The sequence below is a fragment of the Lutra lutra genome, chromosome 1, assembly GCF_902655055.1.
Source record: "Lutra lutra chromosome 1, mLutLut1.2, whole genome shotgun sequence".
In the NCBI taxonomy this organism is placed as follows: domain Eukaryota; kingdom Metazoa; phylum Chordata; class Mammalia; order Carnivora; family Mustelidae; genus Lutra; species Lutra lutra.
In genome coordinates this window covers 158,673,041-158,686,763 of record NC_062278.1, presented here as the reverse complement: position 1 = coordinate 158,686,763, position 13,723 = coordinate 158,673,041, and positions in this window count along the sequence as shown.

Sequence of the window (13,723 nt, the reverse complement as noted above, 5' to 3'; positions counted from 1 at the left end):
TTTGATTATCTGTTTTTTGAGTGTTGAGTTTGAGGAGTTCTTTACAGATCTTAGATATCAGCCCTTTGTCTGTAGTGTCATTTGTGAATATAAAAAGGGGTATTTTTGTCTCATTCTGGATCAGAAGGAAATCTTTAGATACTTTACAATTAAGTAATAAATAGATATGTATTTATTTATTATACTATATTATTTATTTCTCTCTACATTTATATATAAATATGTATATATATTTAAGATACCTTTCATCATATGAAGGAAGTCCCTTCTCTTGTAATGCTAGTCTGTTAAGAGGTTTTATTTTTTTGTTTTTTTAAAAGATCTTATTTATTTACTTGACAGAGAGAGAGCACAAGCAGGGGGAGCAGCAGGCAGAGGGAGAGGGAGAAGCAGGCTCACCGCCAAGCAGGGAGGCCCGACGTAGGGCTCAATCTCAAGTCTCCGGGATCATGACCTGAGCTGAAGGCAGACACTTAACTGACTGAGCCACCCAGACACCCCAACTAAGAGGTTTTAATAAGAGTTTTAATAAGAACTACTTTCAAGTCAGGTTTTATTCTTAGTAAAGACTGATCTCTCTCAGTTTACTTTTACTCTTATGCCATAGAATATTAAATACTGTGGCTAAAAGTCTGGAAAATGTAGAGAGGCTGTTCTTCTTACCAGTCCTGGAACTCCATGTGTTATATCCTCAGTATTTTGAGACTGCTGAAAACTATACAGAGTGTACACAATATCTCGGTCATTTCACTGTAATTTTCTTTTGGACTTCTTAGATGCTTGTCCTATCACCAAGTAGAAACTACTAAAGGAGGAGATCCAGGGAAAACATGAAAAATAATTTTAGTTTTATATTAATATAGTTCCCTCCTCTGGCATCTTGACTCCCTCAAATCTTAGATATTTGGTTACTACACAGTCTCTTCAATAGACTCTTAAAAATCTAACTCTTCTAATTGTCTGAAGATTTAGAGCTAGAGGTAAATTCCATCATTTTATGTAATGGATTATCCTGTATGCTTCTACTATAAATACACCATTGTATTATTCACTGTAAATCTTCAAAGAATAAGGAATTCTCCCATTCTCAAGAAAGTTATTGTCCAATGGGCTGTCAGAAACATAATAAAATGCATTACGTGCAAATGCTGTTGCAAGTAGAGATTAGAGGACCCATTCACCAGGCTGAGAGCCCTTATAGGGACACATTTTTGTCACATTTATACTTTGCATGCTGGATGGTAGTAGCTGCCTAGCTTGATGGATGTCATAGGTTAGCAACACAAATATCCTGAGTCTAATCCCAAATATCATACAAATAAATTTTACATTCATGAAGAAATTGGCTTAATAGAATCACGTACTATTAAACATTGGAAGAGGCCTGTTGGGGAACAAGAATTCCCATCTCCTCAAAGGTCCTTCTAGCTGGACTAAGAATCGAATGGACATAACACAGATTAACAGGAGAAAATCAAATTTAATAGGTACATACAGGGAATCCAAAAAGACATAGATGCTCCAAAGACAGTCAGGCAAAATGAGGTGTATATGTCATCCTGAATCAAGGAGAAGGTTACAAGGGGTCTGGGACGTTAGAGGAAAGGAATGCAGTTCACAGGGCAATAAGAAGAGGAGCAGATGTTTAGTAATTAGGTCTTTGCCCAGCCACCAGGATGGGTCACTCAGATAAAATTTATCTTTGTTAATAAGTTTTATTCTTTTTAAAAATTTCCTCTACCTTGTTTTATGGTAGGAATACAGTGTCTAATACACATAACATACAAAGTTGTATTCATTAACCATTTATGTTATCAGGAAGGCTTCTGGCCAACAGCAGACTCTTAAGTAGTTAAGCTTTGGGGGAGTCAAAAGCTGTATGCAGATTTTCCACTGCACAGGCAGTCAGGTGGCCTAATGCCTGTGTTGTCCAAAGGTAAACTATATAAAATTTAAATGAAGAGTAATCTCTTGTTCCATTCTTTCTTTTCTCACCCTCCTACCCCCCGCCCCCGGCAAAAAAAGCCATTTTCTACTCTTTAGTCATTTCTTGTGGTGTGTTCCTTCCTGTTTTCATATATCATCTCTCTACCTCCATTTATTTATAATTTTGAGATATTTATTATCTTCCTATTTGGATAACTCCACCCATTCTTCCTTTCTCTTAATACAGTGACATGGACAATTTTTGGTGAAATCAATCACTGCTGAGCCAAGAATTATATCATCATCACTTTTACTTTTCTGAACCTGGAGAATCACCTCTCTTCCTGATCTTCCATGCTGGAGTGCCCTGGGATCCAAGCCTTGGATCACTTCTTTTCTGTTTTTACTCACTCCTTAGCCCATCCCTATGGCTTTAAAAATTATCCAAATGTTTATGACTCCCAAACTTATATTGCCAGCCTTGTCTTCACTTGAATTCCAAGCTCCTGTCATCCACTGCTGACTCTGACATTGCTAGGATGATGTCCAGCAGGCACCATAAACTTAACTTGTCTGAAACAGAACCCCCCCTTCCCCTCCTCTAGAGCCACAACCTTCCCCATATCAGGAAAAGGTACTTCTATCCTTCCAGCTGGCTAGGCCCCTAAAACACCCCCAATTTAAATTCTTCTATGTAGGTAAGGGAGGGGGCAGAATTTCTCTTGAGCCCATAGGGTGTTGGTTGCCTTTAGCTCAGAGTAATCTTCATGCGGATGTGGCCCATCCTGGGGCCACCTGTCCATAGCCCCTATGGTTGTTTTCTCTTCTTGACTTTTGCCCTAAATAATGTAGTCTTGGCTGCTCACTGGACTTGTGGCTTTTAAACCTTGTTCCATTCCTGAGTGTTCTACTGGTATTTGCTGCTAAAGCCTTTGCTGTAACTGGAGGTTTGCCATCCTCAGCTCAGCAAGGGATTGGTAATTTCCTCTGATAGGCTTACTAGCACAGCCCTCTTTGGTGTTGAAACAGCCTCTGATTGCAGCAGTATATGATGCCTCACTCAGCCACCTCTGTTGTCTGGTAACTTCACCATGGCCCTTGCTGTGGAAGAATCTATGACTGAGGCCATGCTGCTGCCTGTTCTATCAAGGGCCTCCAAACCACAGGAAGCCAAAGGGAGTTTAGAGGTCCATCCAACAAAAGTTTTTGTTTGTTTGTTTGTTTGCCTTTTAATTTTATTTTTTTATTTTTCCCTGCATGAACACTTCACCAATTTATCACTCTTTAATTTTCCAGTTAGTGCTATTTGAATTCTACCCCAGAAATCTTTGTCTACCTCAGGATTAAGAAGATATTTTATTTCTTTGTAGATATTTCACAGTTTCAGTGTCTATATCTAAGTCTATAATCCATTCCTTCCTTCTCACTCTACCCTCCACCCCCCAAATAATTCTTCAGGCTAGAAAGGCCAGCCTTAGGGCTTCCTGCTTTCCTCTCACATGTCCTCTGCCTCCCTCCTCCGGCACTATGGCCCCACACATCCAGAAGCTCTCTGGATACATTTACAAGATAGATAAAGGAACGGAGAATCTCTTCTTTCTTGCAGTACGTCCTAGCTCTTACATTGTCCTTTTGTTACTTTTATACTTGTTTTAGATAACAAACAGTATTTTTCTTAACTCTATCTTTTTATCTCTAGCTCTCCTGCAGGCTGCCTCTTGCTCAGGGAAGAGACGGTGTACACAAAAATTTAAAAGAGAAATAAGTTCATTGATATATTTGAAGAATCCCAATCTCCATTACACGGAGGTTCCCAGCAATTCTGTAATACCTGAATTCTTCGCCAAGGAAGCTCTCCGAAGGAGTGTTTGAGAACCTGGCTGCACAGACCAGAGGATGCGGTGCAGTATTAATGTAGCTCGGTGACTAGAAACCTCCTGAAGGCAGTGGAGGCTGTGCCTGGGAGAACTGTGGTCTTGTAAGAAGGAAGGCAGGAACAAAGTTGGTGCTGGGAAAGGGGAGAAAAAGGAAAATAATAGTTCAATATTGGATTGGGGAAATGAATGTGGTTGTAAGATGGAAAAACCCGGGAGTATGTCGGAAGAGACCAGAAACGTCACTTTTTCTCCACAATCAATCTAAATAAAGTTGTATTTTCTTCTGATGTGTCAAAGGTTGATGCTATCATGTTCATACCAGAAGACATTATAGTGTTGTAATATAGTCTTGCGCTGTTTATATCTAAAGAGGCTAACTTGAATGAGGTTGAGGGCAATGCATTTTATTATTCTTACTAAATGAAAATTTAGCTTCCTTAATCCATTTGTGCCAGAAATATTGTCCATTTATTGGGCACTTTGTATGTGCTAGATCTGTGGGATATGAAGATGAGTATGCTGTTGTTTCTTCAAGAAGCTTACAGTTTCATGAACAGCTTTGCAGCATAGCTGGACAGCAGTAAAGTAGTGTGCTAAGAGCTGTGATAGCAGATTTCTGAAAGAAGGCATGAGTGTATAAAGTCACTTGAGTCACATGACAACAAATGTGAGTTCATGGAGATTCTAAATTTTATCACCAAAATGAGTTAAGACAGATGCTGGGAAATATATCATATAATAACTCCTTGGGGCAGGCAGTGTTATACGGTATATATATATTTGTGTATATAAATACATGTAATATATATCCATGTATAACAGTGACACATATATGTATATATATCCATATATAACAAATTATCACATAGAACAAACATCCATATATAACAAATATCCCAAGCCTTTGGAAGATTTCGAGTCAGTGAGGGAGTGGTGAATACAATGCAAGTTGTTTTTTTGCTGCGTGTAGATTAAAATCAGATTGAGAATGAAACTTGTTTCTGCCTCTCTAGAATCATGACAACAGAATTTCCCTATAGTTCAGAAATATTTAAAAAGAACAATAAGACAGATTTTAATTCCCAGGTGCTTGCTTAGCAAGCACCATGTCAGTTAAGCACTGTTCTTGTGTGTGCAGGTCCCCAGTGGGCCAGAAGGGAAACTTCTTAATTAGATTTCAATGGTCCTTGTTTTCCAAGGTGCATTGTTCAGGGATAGCTGTTGAAGGATTGGCTAAGCATTTTGTTTCAGTTTTTGCCTCTTCTCTGTAGTATTCTGTTGAGATGTGACTCTCTCATGTAACTTTGCAGTTTCCTCTGACAACAGGTTAAGTTAGTCTGCCCCTGTCATATGCAGAACCTGATGGATGTCAAGGGATGAGACCAAATTAATTCAACAGGTGGCAGAGAACCCTGCGGGAGGAGAAGCCTGCTCCACATGGATATGCTAATACAGATTTCAGTGCGTGATTATCATTCTGCAGTTCAGGAATAATTGAATTTGCATATCCCCAATGTTTAAGAATTGATTTCCTAAATGAGGAAATCTGGGGCATAATGACCATGTGCCTATGCATCACTGCACATTATTTCAGGATCCAAAGGAATCTGCGGAGAGTAAATTACTTAGTCCCCTTGGATAGATGGAATTTTCATGTTATCTTAGGAAATCTGTGGGCATTTTTTTCTCCTAATCGAATGGAATCATTCTCTGTTCTAAACATAGGATCAGAAGTGCCTTGGAGGCTGCTGGGAGGGTAAATAATTAGCTATCCTATTGCCTAGAGAAATAGCTTAGAGGCTTTTAGAGACTCTACACAAATGGACTGGGATATTATGCAAAATTAGTTTTGGTTAGACTAATTTATCTAACTTAATATAATTATTGAGAAAAGCAAACTGTGGACAGTTAAGAGTAAGGAAGCAAGAGCCTGCGCAAAGGAGATTGGGGATGAATGTTTGACTAAAGGGATAATTACGATTAGATATGACTGGATTTTATTGCTGCCTCTTCACACTGCACATATAGGGTTTGTCCCTTATCTATCTCACTGGGATTTCAGTTGTGTCTTCATTTTTCAGAAAATGTTATCTTTATTAGGGATCAAACCCTGTAAGTAAAGGTGAATAAATGTGTAATGTCATCATATGTAGCCAGCTTTTTCAAATACGATTGAGCTTGATATGCAACCTAATTTTTTTTTTTTTTAAACTCCAGACACGGGCAGAAAATGACAAAACCAGCACTCTGAAGGAAGATTTTATGCTGTGGAAGAAATATTTGGAGGGGTAGAAGTTTTAGAGGGATGCTTATAACAAGGCTGGTTCTCCCCCAGGCCTGGGTCAGCTGACTCCAACAGTAATTTAAGGAAACATGATAGAGCATATTATGGGCTGTGTAGGATAGTTAGCTCCATTTGGTATCTTCTGTGACTTTTAAACTTATTAGGAAAGTGGAGTCATAGGCCTCTGTATTGTAAGAACCATGAGAAGTAGGTTTTAAATGGACTGGAGATGATAAAACCCAAAGGCGATGGAACATTTGATTAAGTCATAAGTTAACAGAAAATGGCCCTTGAGATTGGCTCACTGGAAAGAAGCTCAGGTTGGGTGGATGGCTAATGGGGTTCCATAATTAATATTTCCATGGGGCTTCAGTCATGTCAGCACCAGCATCTGTCTTCTCTCTTATGAAGCACAGAAACATGTGTCATTTGGCTGAGAGGCTGTATTCTGGAATCTATGTGGCATATTCTTTCTCAGGAGTTCAGACTGCTGGTTGAGAGCTGATCCAGTTGTCAGGCACAGGGCCTGCTGAGGAAGCTGGCCGCATTCATACTAGGAAAGGTAGGAGAGGGTAGAGAGCCTGAATGAACACCCGGATCCCAGAACTCACTCTTCAACTGAGGAACTTAAAAACCCAGGATTTTCAACAGCTTGCAAAAGTCACCACATAAAACTGTGTGAGATTTAGAGGTGGTTGGGGAGGCAAAAACAAAAAAAAACCCAAAAAAACAAACCAAAACACCCCCCCCCCCGCAAAAACTATGGAAGATTTAGAGTTTTTTTTAATTTTTTTTTTTTTAGATTTTATTTATTTATTTGACAGACAGAGATCACAAGTAGGCAGAGAGGCAGGCAGAGAGAGAGAGAGAGAAGGAAGCAGGCTCCCTGCAGAGCAGAGAGCCCGAGGCGGGGCTCGATCCCAGGACCCTGGGATCCTGACCTGAGCCGAAGGCAGAGGCTTAACCCACTGAGCCACCCAGGTGCCCCTGGAAGATTTAGAGTTTGAATCCAACTCCAGCAGACTCCAAAGCCTGGCCTCTCCCATGTTAATGCACTGCCTTTACTAAAACGGCAAGGGTCCTCCCAGACAAAGTTCCACTTTATCAGTGAGGGCTTTCAGAACTTGTGAACCTCTTTATTTGGTGGCAAATGGCCATCCTAGAGTAGGCTATGTTCCTGAGAAGTCTTCCTCTGACCTAGGTCTTTCTTCTTATTTATTTATTTATTTATTTATTTATTTATTTGACAGAGAGAGCTCACAAGTAGACAGAGAGGCAGGCAGAGAGAGATAGGAGGAAAGCAGGCTCCCTGCTGAGCAGAGAGCCCGATGTGGGGCTCGATCCCAGGACCCTGGGATCATGACCTGAGCCGAAAGCAGAGGCTTAACCTACTGAGCCACCCAGGTGCCCCTGACCTAGGTCTTTCTAAAGGAGCAAGTTCTCATCACTCAACATCTGCAACTACCACATGGTAGTTACTTCTCTCGTGACTTCTGGCAGTGGCCACATTGCACCGTTCCTGTGGAACACATGAGGAAACAAAGTCCAAGTGTCTTGCCTAAGTCTGCATCATGCACATAGTTTACAAATATTATAGTAGGTCTTAGCATATTTTTGTCTTCAAATTCTAGCAGAGTGCCTCACTGACAATTAGTTTTATTTATTTTTTATTTTTTTAACAAATGCATATCTTTTTTTTTTTAAGATTTTATTTATTTATTTGAGAAAGAGACAGTGAGAGAGAGCATGAGCTAGGAGAAGGTCAGAGAGAGAAGCAGACTCCCCGTGGAGCTGGGAGCCCGATGCGGGACTCGATCCCGGGACTCCAGGATCATGACCTGAGCCGAAAGCAGTCGTCCAACCAACTGAGCCACCCAGGCGTCCCAACAATTTTAGTTTTAATGGTGAAAAATGATACCTGTTGCTTACAGGTAGGGAAACTAACTTGTTCAAAGCCAAATATCTGGTCACATTGGAGTCTTCTTACTCAAAACTCCAAATTCTATCCATTAATCCATTAAACTGAGACTCTTTATGTTATTAGGCATTGGTTGCCAACCACACTGTAAATCAGTCAACTTGCTCTGAACACTGGGGCAGTAATTGCAAAAATAAATGACCACCTTCCCTAACCCTGTCTGCAACCACGTCCTTTGGAATGCAACTTTGCAGTTCCTCCCATCAAAGTGTGAAATCTGTTTTTCTTCCTCTGGAATCTGAAGCACAACGTGACTTTCTTTGACCAATATCATGCAACAAAATGAAGCTGTGACAGTTGCCAGCCTAGGCCTCAAGAGGCTTTGCATGCTTGTGATAGCTTTCATGTTGCTATGTGAACAAGTCTGAAACAGTCTGCTGGAAAACCCCCAGGTATCCTGCTGAGGGCATCCTAGGGTAGCTAGGAACCAGTCAGTCTGGCATATAATTGCTGATGCATGACAGGCCAACCAAGACCAGAAGAATCATTGAGAGAAACCCAGCAGAAGTGTGAGCCAAATAAAAGGATGCATTTTTAAGCCACTAAATTTTGCCGTAGTTCACTATGCCTCAAAAGTTAAGTGACTCAGCAGGGTGCTGCTTACTGTCTCTTGGCTTTGTTGTTACCTCTCTATCTGGTTCCTCTTCCGTCTTTCACTATGGTTAGGAAGGATGTCTACTCTTTCAGAGATAACTAGCCATTAAAGTTTGATCTTACTTCAAATGTGTTCAAAGTGTATCACTGAAAACAAGCCAGGCAGGGGACTGTCCAAGATTTGAGTTATTTATTTATTTATTTACTTACTTACTTATAACTGTTCAACCAAAGTTTAGGTAGAGAGAGAGAGTCCTTCCTCTAACTGATTTGCCAGTCACATCTATTGGCAGTGGCAAAGTGATTCTTCCACAGCAGAGAGATCATAAAAGAAACAGTTTCTCATCTGTCACAGAATTACCTGTTTGGAAGTGATATAATGTGATTATTTCCTGCTTACTTGGTGCTGGTTGCCTCCTAAAACAGACAGACAGATAGGTAGAAGGATGCAGGGTGATCTGACAGACAGATAGACAGATGAATAGGTATACACAGTATAACTCCAAGTGTGGTAGAATACATTTTAGAATCATGTAGCTGTATAATCATTGGCATTCTGATTATACTGAAATAATTTAAGATTTGTATCTACAGCAAGTCACAGTGAACAGGTTATGTGATAAAAGCCTGAGCAGTGCATTTCTATTTTTCATTTGTTTCTCTAAAAGTGGACAGTAAAATCAATGAAAGCAAGTGACTATTTCCTTTCCTTAATGATGCTTTTAGCATTAAGTCATCCCTGGCCTGGGTAAGAACATTCGGAGATGAAGGCAAATTTCCTATGAGGTCATTTGAAAAAAAAAAAAAAAACAGGAATATCTGACTTGGCTTTATTTATTATTTATTGACTTAGCTGTTTATTTATTCATGCACTTATTAAATACATATTTACTGAGTACCTCCACTGTCTGCTAAGTACTGAGAAAACAAAGAAAAGTAAGATATAGTGCCTAAGAAAAAGCCACTTATAAAATGGCATAGGATTCATTGTTATATATGGTAAGTAAAATAAGAAAGTACAAAATACTATATGAGCAAGAGATTAGTTTGGTTTGTGGAAAACCAAGATATAAAGATAATATACTCTTAGATATAACATTTTAATTGTCATTTACTCCTGAACTCCCTGATTCATAGACCTTAAAAAAAAAACTGACTTAAAAAAAATCACCATGGGGTGCCTGGGTGGCTCAGTGGGTTAAAGCCTTTGCCTTCGGCTCAGGTCATGATCCCAGGGTCCTGGGATCGGGCCCCGCATCGGGCTCTCTGCTCAGTGGGGAGCCTGCTTCCTCCTCTCTCTCTCTCTGCCTGCCTCTCCGCCTACTTGTGATCTCTCTCTCTGTGTCAAATAAAAATCTAAAAAAAAAAAAAAACCACCATATATTTATTTTTAGAGTATAAGTGATCTCTAGATCAGTGACCTGAACTTGCAAGGTGTTATTTCCCAGCGGGTGTTGTGACTGACTTTTTGGTAGGTCACATTGTATGATGCAAGCTGTTTCTGGAAGATGGAGTACATTAAATAAAATTAAATCCCATGGGCATCAGGTTATTGTTTTTGTTTTATTCATTTCATTATATTTTTTGATTGGAAGCATCATTTGCATGATACTATATTAATGTTATAAGACTTTTGAATGATCCTGACAGAAGCATATTTATTAGGTAAAGAAAATTTGAGTCCAATTTACATGCTATTTAGAATGAGAACAAATTACTGGCTCTTCTATGAAAAGCTCAATGTAATCACCCCTCCACCAGGAGACTAGGTGAGCTTCTCTGAGTATGGTGCCATAATCAGGGTTGCTGAATGGTTATTACTGTTAGTGTCATAGAGTAAATCAGACACTGAACAAAGGTGGTATCTGATTAAGTTGGGAAGAAAGACAATCTTTATTTTTGGTTTTGATTTTTGCCTTTGTACAGTCACCATCTCTGTCACTTTGACTACATTTTGAGATCCTCATTGGGAAACTTGGGCTGGTTGATAGAACTTGGTTAACTGAAACACTTGTTAATTAAGAGCCTCTTTTGCAATGGGATTCTGAGGCCCATTTACAAGTTTGACTTACAAGTGGCACATTAATATATATTTTCCTCAAATCTCTTTGTCAGCAGTTTTTTAACCTTATTTCTTCCAAGGACATGACCCGGCATTCAGAGATCTGGGTGAGTCATTACTTTAGCATCTCTCTCCTTCTAGTCCAAGTGGAAAATTTGTTATGACCCTTAAACTTGTGCCTACTAGGGCTATTTCCCTTTCCTTAACTCTTTCCCACCTAGTCCACCCCCAGTGTGGTATAATGCTAGAACCGTCCACTTTCCTCTGGTACTAGCCTGTCAGGCAGAACTTCCCATAGGTTGCTATTATTCCCCCCTTAAATCAAGTAGTTATAGAAGAGTTCCTCAATCTAGGCACCATTCATATTTTAGGATGGATGACTCTTTGTTGTGGAGGGGCTCTTTCTTTGCATTTTAGGATATTTAGCAACATCCACCCCCTAGATACCCAACACATACCTTCCCCCAACTGGTGATAACCAAAAGTGTCTCCAGACTTTGCCAAACGTTCTTGGGAGAGGGAGGCAAGATTACCCTCAGTCAAAAATCACTGCAGTGGGGTGAAAATGCATAATTGCTTGGCTAGGACAGTCTTGTTTTAGGCATATTGTTCTGGCCTACTTTTTAGCTCAAAATGTCTTGGTTTATGTGGTAAATTATGGTTGCTCTAATCGTAAGCGATTTCCCATGAGATCAAGTGTGTAGGCTGATGGAGGAGCAGTTGTGTGCTAAGAGAAGACATGCTGCGTGTGTGAGCCATCTGCTCATGCAACTTTCTTATGCTTCAGGAACTGTTTGGGTCCAGTCCCATATACACCTTTTCCATTTGACAAAGGAATGTTGCTGTCTGCGTCTGACTTCATGGCTTAGAGTCGCTAGATAATACAGTCCATGATGTCGATCTCAGTTTTGAATGGGCACATGGATGAGCATGTGTTTTCCAAAGTAAAAAGACAAGTGTTTTCCAAAGTAATAGTTACTTCACAGGATTTTTATCCATAAAAATCCTAAGAAATGAGGTTTTCCATCAGAGTTGTCATAAGCTCTAGACAGCATCCTCATCTACCTCAGATTTCAAACATCATGGAAGGCCAAGTGGCAGAGCTGCCTGCATTATAACCTGGCCCAGCTGGATAGCTTCCTCTTACTCAAAGCAGAAATGTTTATAATAACCTGGTAAACAGATTGGAAAAGCTCTACCAAATTTGGTATATGTTGCCTCTAAAATTCCCAAAAGATTTCATTGCCTCTTTCTCAGTAATAGGGAATTCAAGATTCAGGAAGCGTTCACCTAAGACAGTATACGCCAACATGCGCCAGATCACTGGATCCCCAGAAATTAAAAGCATTCTTTAATTCTTTATTAGTATAGGATTCATCTCCTCACTACTGTCGTGCAAGGGTTTCCAAGACATTTGCTGTAGTTGCTACTTTTAGCTACTCTCAGTAACATGATGAACCAGCATGATATATATGGGATGGTGAGAAGATCAAAGTCCTGGCAAATTAAATTGTGAAACAGATATAGAACACTGAAATAATGCTAAGTCTGAAGGGTAAAGTTGATTAGCTCTTTCTGCTAAGGGAAAAGCAATAGATTCTGGTGTCTCTTCTCTTTGGGATAAGGAGAAATAATTGATTAGATTAATAGCTGCATACTGGCCACTGAAGATTATGATTTCCTCTAGGAAGCAGACCATATCTAGCAAACCAGCTATAAATGGAGTCATTACCTAATTAAACATATGACTACTAATTGTCATCCTCAAGGAGTCATCCATTTTCTGTACTAGCCAAACTGGCAAGTTAAACGGCAAAGTGGAAAGAGTCAACACTCTAAATCTCTCAAGTCTTGAATGGTGGCAGATTCTTCTGAATTTCCTCAGGGATGCCATTATATTTTTAGCTTAGCATTTGGGTATAGAAAGGGAGTTTTTAGGAGCTTTCATTCACCTTCCTGCTAAAATAAACCTATTCCATGTGTCAGATCACAATTATGATGATGCCAGTTGCTGAGGCTATCTAGTCTAAAATACACTTGGGAACCAAAGAAATATACATGATATAGATGAAGAACCAGTTGGGACTACTATGAGGTACACTCAAGTCACAATCCATTCAATACTTGACCTCTATAAAGCCCTCATTATTTCCTATGACATTGTAGGTCCCTAGGGATTAGCTTTGATTTAAATTGAACTTCCAACAACCTCCCAATGTCTGGGTAAATCTCTTTACTCAATGCCCACTTAGCCTGGTTAATGGCCCCAAGGTCCTTTGGGGAAGGCTGTGAAGAAGATTCACGGTTAGTACCTGTTTGTTATTGCAGAATCCTCCCTCAAGGATACCCTGCCTTCTCTCAGCTCAAAGACATCTGCATTTGGGAAGTAACTCAATTGTAAAAGGGTCTTATCATGATGGCCCTGGTATTGCCTTTGTTAGGCATAGAATTTGAAGGTTATAAATCTCAAGCAGAACACTGGTGAGCCCATGCTTCCCTGCCATATAAAACACCATTATCAATTAGCAATAACCATATATTCCTGTGTGTCAGACCACTGTGAGCATCACTTGGCCCTATTGCTGTTTCTTTCAGCATTGTACCATTTTTCCCCCCTCAGGCAGTTATAACTTGCTAAATGGTTATGCCATTCTAGCATCCTACAGCTCTACTGAGGGCCACGTGGTCAATTTCAAAGTCAGCATCTCTTACCAACAACTCCAAGAATATTCAATAGTAATGTTGATTTTCTCTTCTCCAGTTTCTCAAGTACTTGACAAAGGGACTTTCTTCCGGTCTCTTTTGTACGATTTTGTAAAATGCATTTAGGAGTGAGTGCACAGTTTGTATAAAATAAACTTATGCTAAAATTCCTACTTCCCAAGTCTTTTTGATAATTAAATGTTACTTTTTTCAAAGCCATCTATATAAAAATTTTAAAAACAAATAGTATGAAAAAACTTATGACAAAAATTAGGTGTTCTTTGTTGAAACTTCCTTAC